Source organism: Nicotiana tomentosiformis, chromosome 8 (genome assembly GCF_000390325.3).
Source record: "Nicotiana tomentosiformis chromosome 8, ASM39032v3, whole genome shotgun sequence".
In the NCBI taxonomy this organism is placed as follows: domain Eukaryota; kingdom Viridiplantae; phylum Streptophyta; class Magnoliopsida; order Solanales; family Solanaceae; genus Nicotiana; species Nicotiana tomentosiformis.
Window position 1 is genome coordinate 10,745,287 of NC_090819.1, and position 11,169 is coordinate 10,756,455.

Genomic DNA, 11,169 nt, shown 5'->3' on the forward strand with positions numbered 1-11,169 from the left:
AACTCTACCTTGAATCATTTTGATCACGCTCTAACTTTGTCCGAGTCTGATATATTCAATACCTGGATCTTCACAAAAATGTGCAAAAGTATAGTATATGTACACCACAGTCGGTACCCAATAAGTATCAAGACTAACCTCGATGGAGTAGTAACGAGGTACAGTCAAGACACTCACTGGTCAAATAACCTATGCAATATAGCAGTGTACAATAGTACGGGAAAACAATTAGCAATGATAGCAATAATAATCAACCAGTGATATAAATAGCAAGGCAACTAGAACACCATAATTATTGCTCAAAAGAATAAGGAACACAAGTACAACCAATTAATCAAGTCCATCAAATATAAATCTTTCACATATAATTCTTTCAAATAAATATCTTTTGAATATACTTCTTTCAAATAAATATCTTTCGAATATAATTCTTTCAAATAAATATCTTTCGAATATACTTCTTTCAAAAAAATATCTTTCGAATATAATTCTTTCAAATAAATATCTTTCGAATATACTTCTTTCAAATAAAAGTCACTCTCTCACACCTTATTTCATAATCATAAAACTCGGGTCTCAGCCCACTTTCATATTTTCGTAACACGGGTCTCAGCCTACTTTCATATTTCCACCTCGTGTCTATATTTCTATCATAACTGCACGGACAACTCACGTGCCAATAATAAAAATCATTATATTTCCCCGGCACCTCGTGCCCACATTTCATACCACATTTGCACGGATATTTCACGTGCCAATAACATAATCATTATATTTCTCTGGCACCTCGTGCCTACATTTCATATCACATTTGCACGGACAGTTCACGTGTCAATAACATAATCCGCCTGACAATAGCCAATGGCTCACAATTTCAACATAGATCAGACTATTATCAAGTTTACCGAAACAACAAGACAAGTTGCACAAGATATAAAACAACACAAGAAAAATCACAACATCACATGAAAATCACCAGCACAAAAACCCCCCACATCATCACATATCATCCCTGACAATAGCCACGATTATCTCTCCTATAGCCACCATTATCACTTCTATAATAGCCTCACTTATCGCTCCGTTTATTAGCCTCCATTATCACTCTACCAAGATTATATCCCAACACACATAACAATAGTGAAATACCACCCTTATGCCCGCATATTGTCAACAATGGAATGCCATCCTTATACGTCGCATAAGAGTAACCAAAATCACACAATAATTCACACAGAATATTATCACAACAACACAGCATAATCAACATGTATTTACAAATTGCCTGTAGGCCATAACCTTTCCAAAGGTACAACGAAATCAATTAATTTCACAACAGATAGCCCACGTCCCAACACAGTGTATAGAAAATCTCAAAAATAACAACAAGGATGGAAAAGTAACTCAGCAAGAACAACGCCTTCTATAATCCATATTCTTGGTAAATAGATTAATGTCTCTTTTCAAATTTAATTAATTAATTATTTGCAGATGAAAATCCTTAATGAAATTATTTCCATGAAATGGAAACTCAACATAACATAGAATCCACATAAAAGGAAAGTGACAATCACACCAAATTATCATATGAAAACAAACTCGGCAAACCAGGAATGAGGCATGACAAACAAAGGATTTAGTAAGTGCCAACAATTTCCAATTTAATACATAAAATGTCTAAGACTTTAAACCAATAAAATTTGCACATATGATCCGAGTACGTACTCGTCACCTTGCGTACACGGCTTTCACATTACACAAATGGCACATACGACTCAATACATAAGGGGTAATTCTCTCACTCAAGGATAGACAAGATACTTAACTCTTTGAAGTTAGGCTGATATTCCAAAATAGCCTTCTTGCGTGAAATGACCTCTGGACGGCTCACATCTAGCCAAATTAATTGCATAACTTCATTATAATTCATCGGAAACAATTCTGGATAATATAACATCAACTTAAAATTTCACATTAAAAAGTCAACCCGAAAGTCAACGCGGGGCCCGCATCTCAGAACCTAACCGAAATTTCACGAAATCCAAACACACATTTCGATACGAGTTCAACCATACCAATTTTATCAAATTTCAATAACGAATCAACCTCCAAATCTTAAATTTTTATTTTTGAAAGATTGTAAAAATCCCAATTTCTTCCATTTGATTCACTAATAATTGATGAAAATAACCATAGAATTATGAAATATAATCACTTTTGGAAACCGAGCTCATAAAATCCAAAACGAAAATAAAAAAATGACCAAGTTCGATCCTTAAGTCTTCTGCCCAAGTTCGCATTTGCGAATGAACAGTAGACTCCAAAATAATTATTCGTAATTGCGAATGAACAATGTTCGCCAATGCGAATAAATAGTGCCACACCAGAAACCAGCAAACCCAAACTTCTCGAAATGATCTGAAACCACCCTGAAACTCATCCGGAACCTCCCAAACACAAACCATATATAAATTTCAATCATAAAACATGCTACAGACCTGCTCGTGCACTCAAAACCCTGAAAGAGGTCGTCTTGACCCGATATTAACCATGGTCAAAATTTTCAAATTTTTTAACTTTACTAGTCTCTCAACCAATGATCCAAAAATACACCCAAGCCCCTCGGGACCCCATAAAATCATATTAACAAGTGACAAAACATGACACGAACTTAGTCGAGGCCTCAAATCACATGAAACAATGCTGAAACTATGAATCGCGCCTCGAATCGAATTATGAGTTATGAATTTCCAATTTTTAAAATTTGTGTTGAAGCGTATCAAATCAATCCGGAATGACTTCAAATTTTGCACACAAATCATAAATGACATAACGAAGCTATTCCAATTTCCGGAATCTAAATACAAGCTCGATATCATTAAAGTCAACTCCCGGTCAAATTTTCAAACTCAACTTTCCAACTTTCGCCAAAAAGCTTCAATTTATTCTACGGACCTCCAAATACAAATCTGGACGCACGCCTACGTCCGAAATCACCATACGAAGCTATTGGAATCATCAAAATACCATTTCGGAGTCACCTACATAAAAGTCAATTTTCTGGTCAACTCTTTTCACTTAAGCTTCAAAACAAGAATTGTTTCTTCCAACTGGTCCTGAATCATCCGAAAACCAAACTCGGCCTTGTACGCAAGTCATATCACATATTACGAAGCTGCTCGATACCTTAAGCCACCGAACAAGACGTTAATTCTTAAAATGATAAGTCAGGTCGTTATAGAACTACTGATAAATTAGGTGGTAGTACAAGTTTGTAGGCTACTTCACCCACCCTTTCAAGAATTTTCAAAGGGTCTGATATACCTAGGGCTCAACTTGCCCTTCTTTCCGAACCTCATTACACCCTTCATAGGTGATACCCGGAGCAATATTCTTTCTCCAACCATAAATGCAACATCACAAACCTTACGGTCGGCATAACTCTTTTGCCTAGACTGAGCTGTGTGAAGTCGATCCTGAATAATCATGACCTTATCCAAGGAATCCTATACCAAATCAGTACCCAACAACCGAGCCTCTCATGGTTCAAACTAGCCAACTGGCGAACGATATCGCCTCCGGTATAATGCTTCATATGGAGTCATCTGAATGCTCGACTGGTAGCTGTTATTATAGGCAAACTCCACAAGCGGCAAGAATCGATCCCAAGAACCTCTAAATTCTATAACACAAGCGCGAAGCATATCCTCCAATATTTGAATAGTGCTCGGATTATCTGTTTGTGGATGAAATGGTGCACTCAACTCAATATGCGTGCCTAACTCACAATGTACAGCCCTCCAGAAGTGCGAGGTGAACTGCGTACCTCGATCAGAAATGATAGACACGGGCACACCGTGCAGGCGGACAATCTCGTGGATGTAAATCTCCGCTAACCGCTCTGAAGAATAGGTAATTTCTACTGGAATGAAATGTACTGACTTGGTCAACTTGTCTACAATGGCCCATACTGCGTCAAACTTTCTCTGAGTCTGTGGGAGTCAAACAACAAAATCCATAGTGATACGCTCCCACTTCCACTCAGGAATTTCTAACTTCAGAAGCAAACCATCAGGTATCCGATGCTCGTACTTGACTTGCTGATATTTTAGACATTGTACTACATATGCAACTATATCCTTCTTCATTCTCCTCCACCAATAATGTTGTCATAAATCTTGATACATTTTGGCTACACTCGGATGAATAGAATACCGGAAACTGTGGGCCTCTTCAAGAATTAATTCATGAAGCCCATCCATATTAGGCACACAAATACGACATTGCATCCGCAGAACTCCATCTCCCCCCACAAAAACCTTCTTGGCACCACTATGTCGCATCGTGTCCTTAAGGACAAGCAAATGAGGATCATCATATTGTCGCTCTCTGATACGCTCATACAAGGAAGACCGAGCGACCGTGCAAACTAGAACTCGACTGTGCTCCGAAACATCTAACCTCACGAACTGATTGGCCAAAGTTTGAATATCTGCAGCTAGCGGCCTCTCACCGACCGAAATATATGCAAGGCTTCCCATACTCACAGACTTTCTACTCAAAGCACCATGTCACGATCCAAAATCCAACTAATCGTGATGGCACTTAACCCAACCCGCTAGATAAGTCAATTAACAATTATCCAATTCCAATGATATTTAATAAGGCAGTTAAGTAAAGAAATTATCGGAATCTTATACATTTCCCAAGTACTAGTAGTACAAATTATGAGCTTCTAAGAATAGAGTTTACAAAGCTAAAATGAAGTAAATACATCATTTGTTTGAAAAATACATTAACAGAGTATTATAGATCTAAGGCTACCATGAACAAGAGGCAGCTACAACCGGAACGTAGGTACATCTTCAAATCCAGCTCCTATCGAACACAGCAACATCAGCAGCCAACATATGCACGCAAGGTGTAGAAGTGTAGTATGAGTACAACCAACCCCATGTACTCAGTAAGTAACAAACCTAACCTTAGGTTGAAAGTAGTGACGAGCTAACACAAAGGTCGGATCCAACACCAATATTCCACAACAGTTCATAATAGCATAGTACAAGTAACAAAAGAGGTATCAAAGAAATAAAATGCATGGTTCATTCACAGTTCCAGAAAAATAGGCATTGCTTTTCAAGTATCTCAGTGAAAACCTAAATCTTTTACCGAAAAGGCCAAAATACGAGTAATTTGAAAACTGTGATTTTTCCCAAAACTATTTTTAATAACAATGTTTCATTTTCAGATAGCATGAGAAAAGTATGTCTCTGCCTATATGTCAAGATACAGGTAAAATCATAAATGTCACCAAAACCGGGTAGTAGAAGGAAATGCATCTCTATGCATGTATCTCAAGTACGCATGTCAAATGCAATGCATCTCAATGATGAGCTCATGTACTCACACTCTTAGAGTACTCAATCTCACTGTCTCGCATTCCCTCTCACTATGCTCAATGCTTAGCACACTCAATCACTCAGCATTGTACAATACCTGATGCGGCGTGCAGCCTAATCCACATAAGACCATAAGGCTCGTTGCAGTGTGCAACTCGATACACACACACACACACACACATATATATATATATATACACACACACACACACACACACACACACACATACATATATATATATATATATATATATATATATATATATATATATATATATCTATCGTTGCGGCGTGCAACCCGATCCATATACATATATATAATCAACTGCGCTTACTGGGGGTATGCAGATTCCGGAGGGGATCCTACAGTCCAAGCGCTATAATCTGCACAGACAACTCACGTGCTATAGTATCAATATCCTCACAAACAGGCCCCCGCCCTCACTCAGTCATTAATCTCTCAAGTCTCACTCACGGGCACACAATGTCATAAAACTAGCCCGACAATAATGATATAATGTATCAATAAATAACAATTGAGACTGATATATGATATGAATGCATGAATATGACTGAGTATGAAATATCAATAAAATCAGTGAAATGACAGCAAGAAATGACCACTATGGGTCCTAGTAGTTTCGTCATAAAGCCTAAACATGATATCTAACATGATTGACAGCTCAATTACTTTATCACATGGTGAAAACAAGGACATCAACAAAGTAGGACCACTATACAGTGCCATGGAAACCAAGCGATGCTCCAAAGATGTAGAATCAACAATTATGTTTTATGCAGGAAACAAATAGGGACAAGTAACAAATAAGTGTAGAATCACGGAGGAGATAGGTAATTTAATATATGAAATGTTAAATACCAAGTAGCAATTATGACACAAAATTCAAATAAGAAGGCAGCAATTAAGGCATGAAATCAAGGAAAAATAGTAGGCAATGAAAATAAGAGAATCAATTAATATAACAATTAATTCATGAAATAAGGCAATTAGCGAAATACGTAAAAATACGGAAACAAGCAATTTGACGACGTATAGACACTCGTCACCTCGTCTATACACCGCTACACATGAAATTCATGTAACACATAGTTTAAGGGTTCTATTCCCTCAAGTCAAGGTTAACCAAAATACTTACCTTGCTTCGCAATTCAAGTGATCACTTGACTTCCTTTAGAATTAGTCTCCAAACCAATCAAACCTAGCAATTTATTTACCAACAATTCAATTTGAGCTTTAGAAATTATCCACAATTCAAAAGAGACTTAATTTAAGTCATTATCGGAAAAGTCAACTGAAAGTCAATGTGGGGCCCACTTTTCGAAACCCGAACACCCATTCCGATACAAGTTCAACCGTACAAAAATTATCGAATTCCGGCATCGGATTGCCTTTCTAAACTTCATTTTACATTTTTGGAAGATTTAATAAAAACCTTATTTTCTTCAATTAAATTCACGGATTCATGATGTAAATAAATATGGAATCATGAAATATAATTGATTTAGGATAAAGAACACTGACCCAGTTTAAACTTGTGAAAGTCCTCTCTGAAATCGTTTAAATCCGAGACTTAAAACTCAAAAATGAACTAAAAATGTCAAACCCCCGAACTTAAGCATTCTGTCCAGGGGTGTTCGCACATGCGGACTAATTTGCGCACCTGCGAGCTCGCATTTGGAGACAAGGCTCACATTTGTGAAGCTAGGCAACTAGCCTAGTGGCCGCACCTGCACAAGGAATGTCGCACTTGCGACATCGCAAACGCGCCTCAGGGACCGCAGCAGCTGTCTACCTCGTAGAAGTGGCTCGTCCCTAGCTAAAGAGATTGCGCACATGTGCCAAGAATCTCCGCAGAAGCAAAGAAATAGGCCAGTGCCTAGGTCAAAGAAGCGACGTATTTCACGTAGAAGCGGAGCCGCATCTGCACTCCAAAAGTCGCAGGTGCGAAGCACCAAATCCAGAATTGTCTCCTTGACCAAACATGATTTTAAACTTGTCTGAAACTCACCCGAGCCACTTGGGACCCCCTCAAATTATACCAACTAGTCCTGTAACGTAACGCGGACCTACTCAAGTCTCAAATCATGTCAAACTACGTCAAAACTATAAAACGCACCTCGATTCAAACTTAATGAATTTATGAAATTTTTAATTCTATAACTCTTGCCGAAATACGTCAAATCAATCCGGAATAACCTCAAATTTTGAGGGTATGTCCCAAATGATATAACAGAGCTATTCTAACTCTCGGAATCTCAATCCGAGTCTGATATCGACAAAAGTCAAATTTACGGTCAAACTTTGGAAATCTTTAACCTTTAGGTTTCTACTTTCCGTCAAATGGAAATAATTCTACCTAGGGACTTCCGAATTTGATTCCTGGCATATGCCCAAGTCCAAAATCACGATACGGATCCATGGGGACTGTCAAAACACTGATCTGGGTCCCTTTTTCTCAAAATATTGGCCGAAGTCAACTTAAATGAGTTTTGAAGCACTATTTTACATTTTTATCTATTTTTCACATAAAAGTTTTCTGAAAAAATATACGGATTGCGCATGTAAGTCGAGGAATGCTGAATGGTACTATTCGAGGTCTCAAAGCATAGAATTGAATGTTAAATTTAAAGTGACCTATCGGGTCATCATAGAGGGTTTGTTTTAGGTGGGATATTGATGAAATATACATATTTGGACTCGTATTGGAATGGATGTTCGGGATTTATGAGTTTTGTAAGGTTCTAGGGTATGGACCCGGGTTTGGATTTTTGGATATTTGAATCAAGATCATAGCGTTATTGTTTGGGATTATTTTCTATGACATTATTTGATGTTATTAAGTTGTTCTTTTACTATATTCGAGCTGGTCGGAGGACAATATGCGTAGGAAAGGGCTTTTTGGAAAATTGATTCACGTGCTTTGAGGTAAGTAACATGTGTAAACTTGGTTTGAGGGTAAAAAATTTTCATTTGCTACGGTATTTGAGATATGTTGGGGGTGTCATGACCCAAAATCCGCTAAAGGTCATAATGGCGCCTAACATCCGCCGTCAGGCAAGCCAACGGTGATTCACCAATTTAATTACTCATTTTAATATTTTTAAATCATAATTTTTATTAATTAAATAGTATGAAATAGGATTTACATGAACTACAATAATGAACAACCTGAAATAACCCCAAAACCCGGTGCCACAAGTGCATGAGCATTTTCTAAGGAGTACAATAATGATACAACATCTGTCATGAACATAATAAGACAGGAATAAATAAATGGTACAATGGAGACTCGGTGGACTGCGATGCATAGCCTGAAATGCAGCTCACGTGAAGTCTCCTCAACAGATGCGCCTACGCGCCAAGGTGATCATCAATGAACCTGTCAGATCCTGCACATTTAGTGCAGAAGTGCAACATGAGTACGTAAATCAACACGTACCCAGTAAGTATCCAGCCTAACGCCGGAAAAGTAGTGACGAGGGGTCAACATCGACACTTACTAAAGTTCCAATAAAGCAATATAATAAACATAAGCAATTATGAGGCATACAGCAATGATGAGGTAAATCTGTAAGTTACATAATCTTTCAATTTCTTCTTTCAAAGCATAATTTCTAAATCTTGTATTCTACCTTAACAGCTCGAAAAAATGTCAAGTGTCATTATCAATAAGTAAGGAATACCATGCAAAAAGTGGGGCATCAGTAAAAAGTTTATCTCGTGAACATTCGGACTACTAGCGATATAACGCACGATTCCGCCGAGGTCGTTCGCCCCGATCCAGAATAACGTATACACTGTCGAGGAACGTGCGGTACGATCCATAGATGCATATATATAGTGTTGAGAAGTTCGGCCCGCTCCACAATAAAAAGGAAGGAAGCTACCGAATTACGAGACACGTGTTTACAAAATGAACATAACCTTTACCATTCCTCAAATAACTTGCCCAAAATTCAAGGTGTTAAGGCTTGGTCTACTATATATACGTTTATTTCTAATTAAAATTTAGTTATAACTTTAATTAGTTAAGCCAGCAGAATGAGTTCAAATAATTCAAATATCACAGGATACAATCCTAAGCCTACCCGGGCATAACATGCTTTAGCTATGTACAGACTCCCATCACATCGTGCGTACGTAGCACCCACAACTAGTTGCACATAACAATAAATATCACCTAGGGGTAGTTTCTCCCTCACAGAGTTAGACAGGAGACTTACCTCGCTCTGAAGTTCCATAACCGAATCCAAGTCCTCTCAGCACCTCAAACCAATACATGTCGGTCCAAAACTACTCAAACAATATTCAAACCAATCAAAATATACTCTAATACCCATAATTAACCAATTTAAACAATTCCCAACTCCGCTTGAAAAGTTGATAAAATCAACCCTCGGGCCCACGTGCCTGGATTCCGAATGTTTTCGAAGATAAACGTTACCCATAATATTATGAACTCAAATATATAATTTATTCTCAATTCCATGTCCAATTTCATGGTCAAAGTCCAAAAATACCAAAACCCCACAATTTCTACTAATTTCAATGTTTAAATCCTTATACAAAGCATGTATTTAACTTGTAATAGATGGGAGTCACTTACCTTGTGTTTCTTGGTGAAAATATCCACTTGAAGCTCTCAAAAAATTGCTTTCTTAAAAACAACACTGCCGAGTGACCTTTCGCATCTGCGGTCATTTGACCACTTCTGCGGTTCCGCTTCTGCGAAAGCTTCCTCGCATATGCGATTTCCCCCAAGGCCAGCATTTTTCGCTTATGCGGTCATCCAACCGTAGGTGCGCATCCGTTTCTGCGGAAAACATCCGCTCCTGCGGACTCCCCAGCTCGAGCACCGTTCTGCACCTGCACGCCCATGATCGCACTTGCGGCTCTGCAGGTGCGCTACAGCACCTGCATCTGCGATCAACCAGTCCCAGACCACCTCCTCTTATGTGCTCCCCCGCCTGCATCTGTGAATCCATCCACCCTCACATCCTTCTGCTTCTGCGACCCAAGGGCCTCTTATGCGGGCTCGCACCTGCGGCCCTTTTCACGTAGATGCTATTTCACCAGGCACCAGCTGCCTCAGCATTTCCTCCCAAGTCCAAACTCGATCCGTTTTCAATATGATTCACACCTGAAGCCCCTAGGACCCCTTCCAAACATACCAACACATCCCAAAGTACAATACGAACTTAGTTGAAGCCTTAAACCATGCCAAACAACATCAAAATCATGAATCGCGTCTCGGATCAAACTATGGTGTTTAACGGGTGGGCTGGGACGGGCTGGACACAAAAAAAACTAGCCCGTTCGTTTAACGTTGCGGGCTGTTAGCGGGCTGAGTTAGCGGGTTGTTAATGGGCTGTACTTTTTTGGGTTTTTTTTTGTCCGTCCGGGTTCGGGCTTAGCAGGCTGGATCGGGCTGTGCATTTTATTTTATTTTTAAGTAAATTTTGTTTTTCTTATTCAATGTTATTGATACTTAAGTGTTTGCAAGCTTTTAAGGCTTAGAATTAAATTTTGAAGTTTAAAGTTTGAAATTTGAATTTTATAATTTTAAAATTGAAATTTAAAAGTAAGTGGCTACAAAAAATTATTTAATAAGACCAATAGGCAATATGTAAGGATCAAGCTCCGAAGACTTTCATTTGATATTTTTATTGAATAATATATAATACTTCAAATTAAGTTGCAAGTTCTGTTTTGATTTTGTTATTTTTGAACTTGCAAATTAAAAGTTTA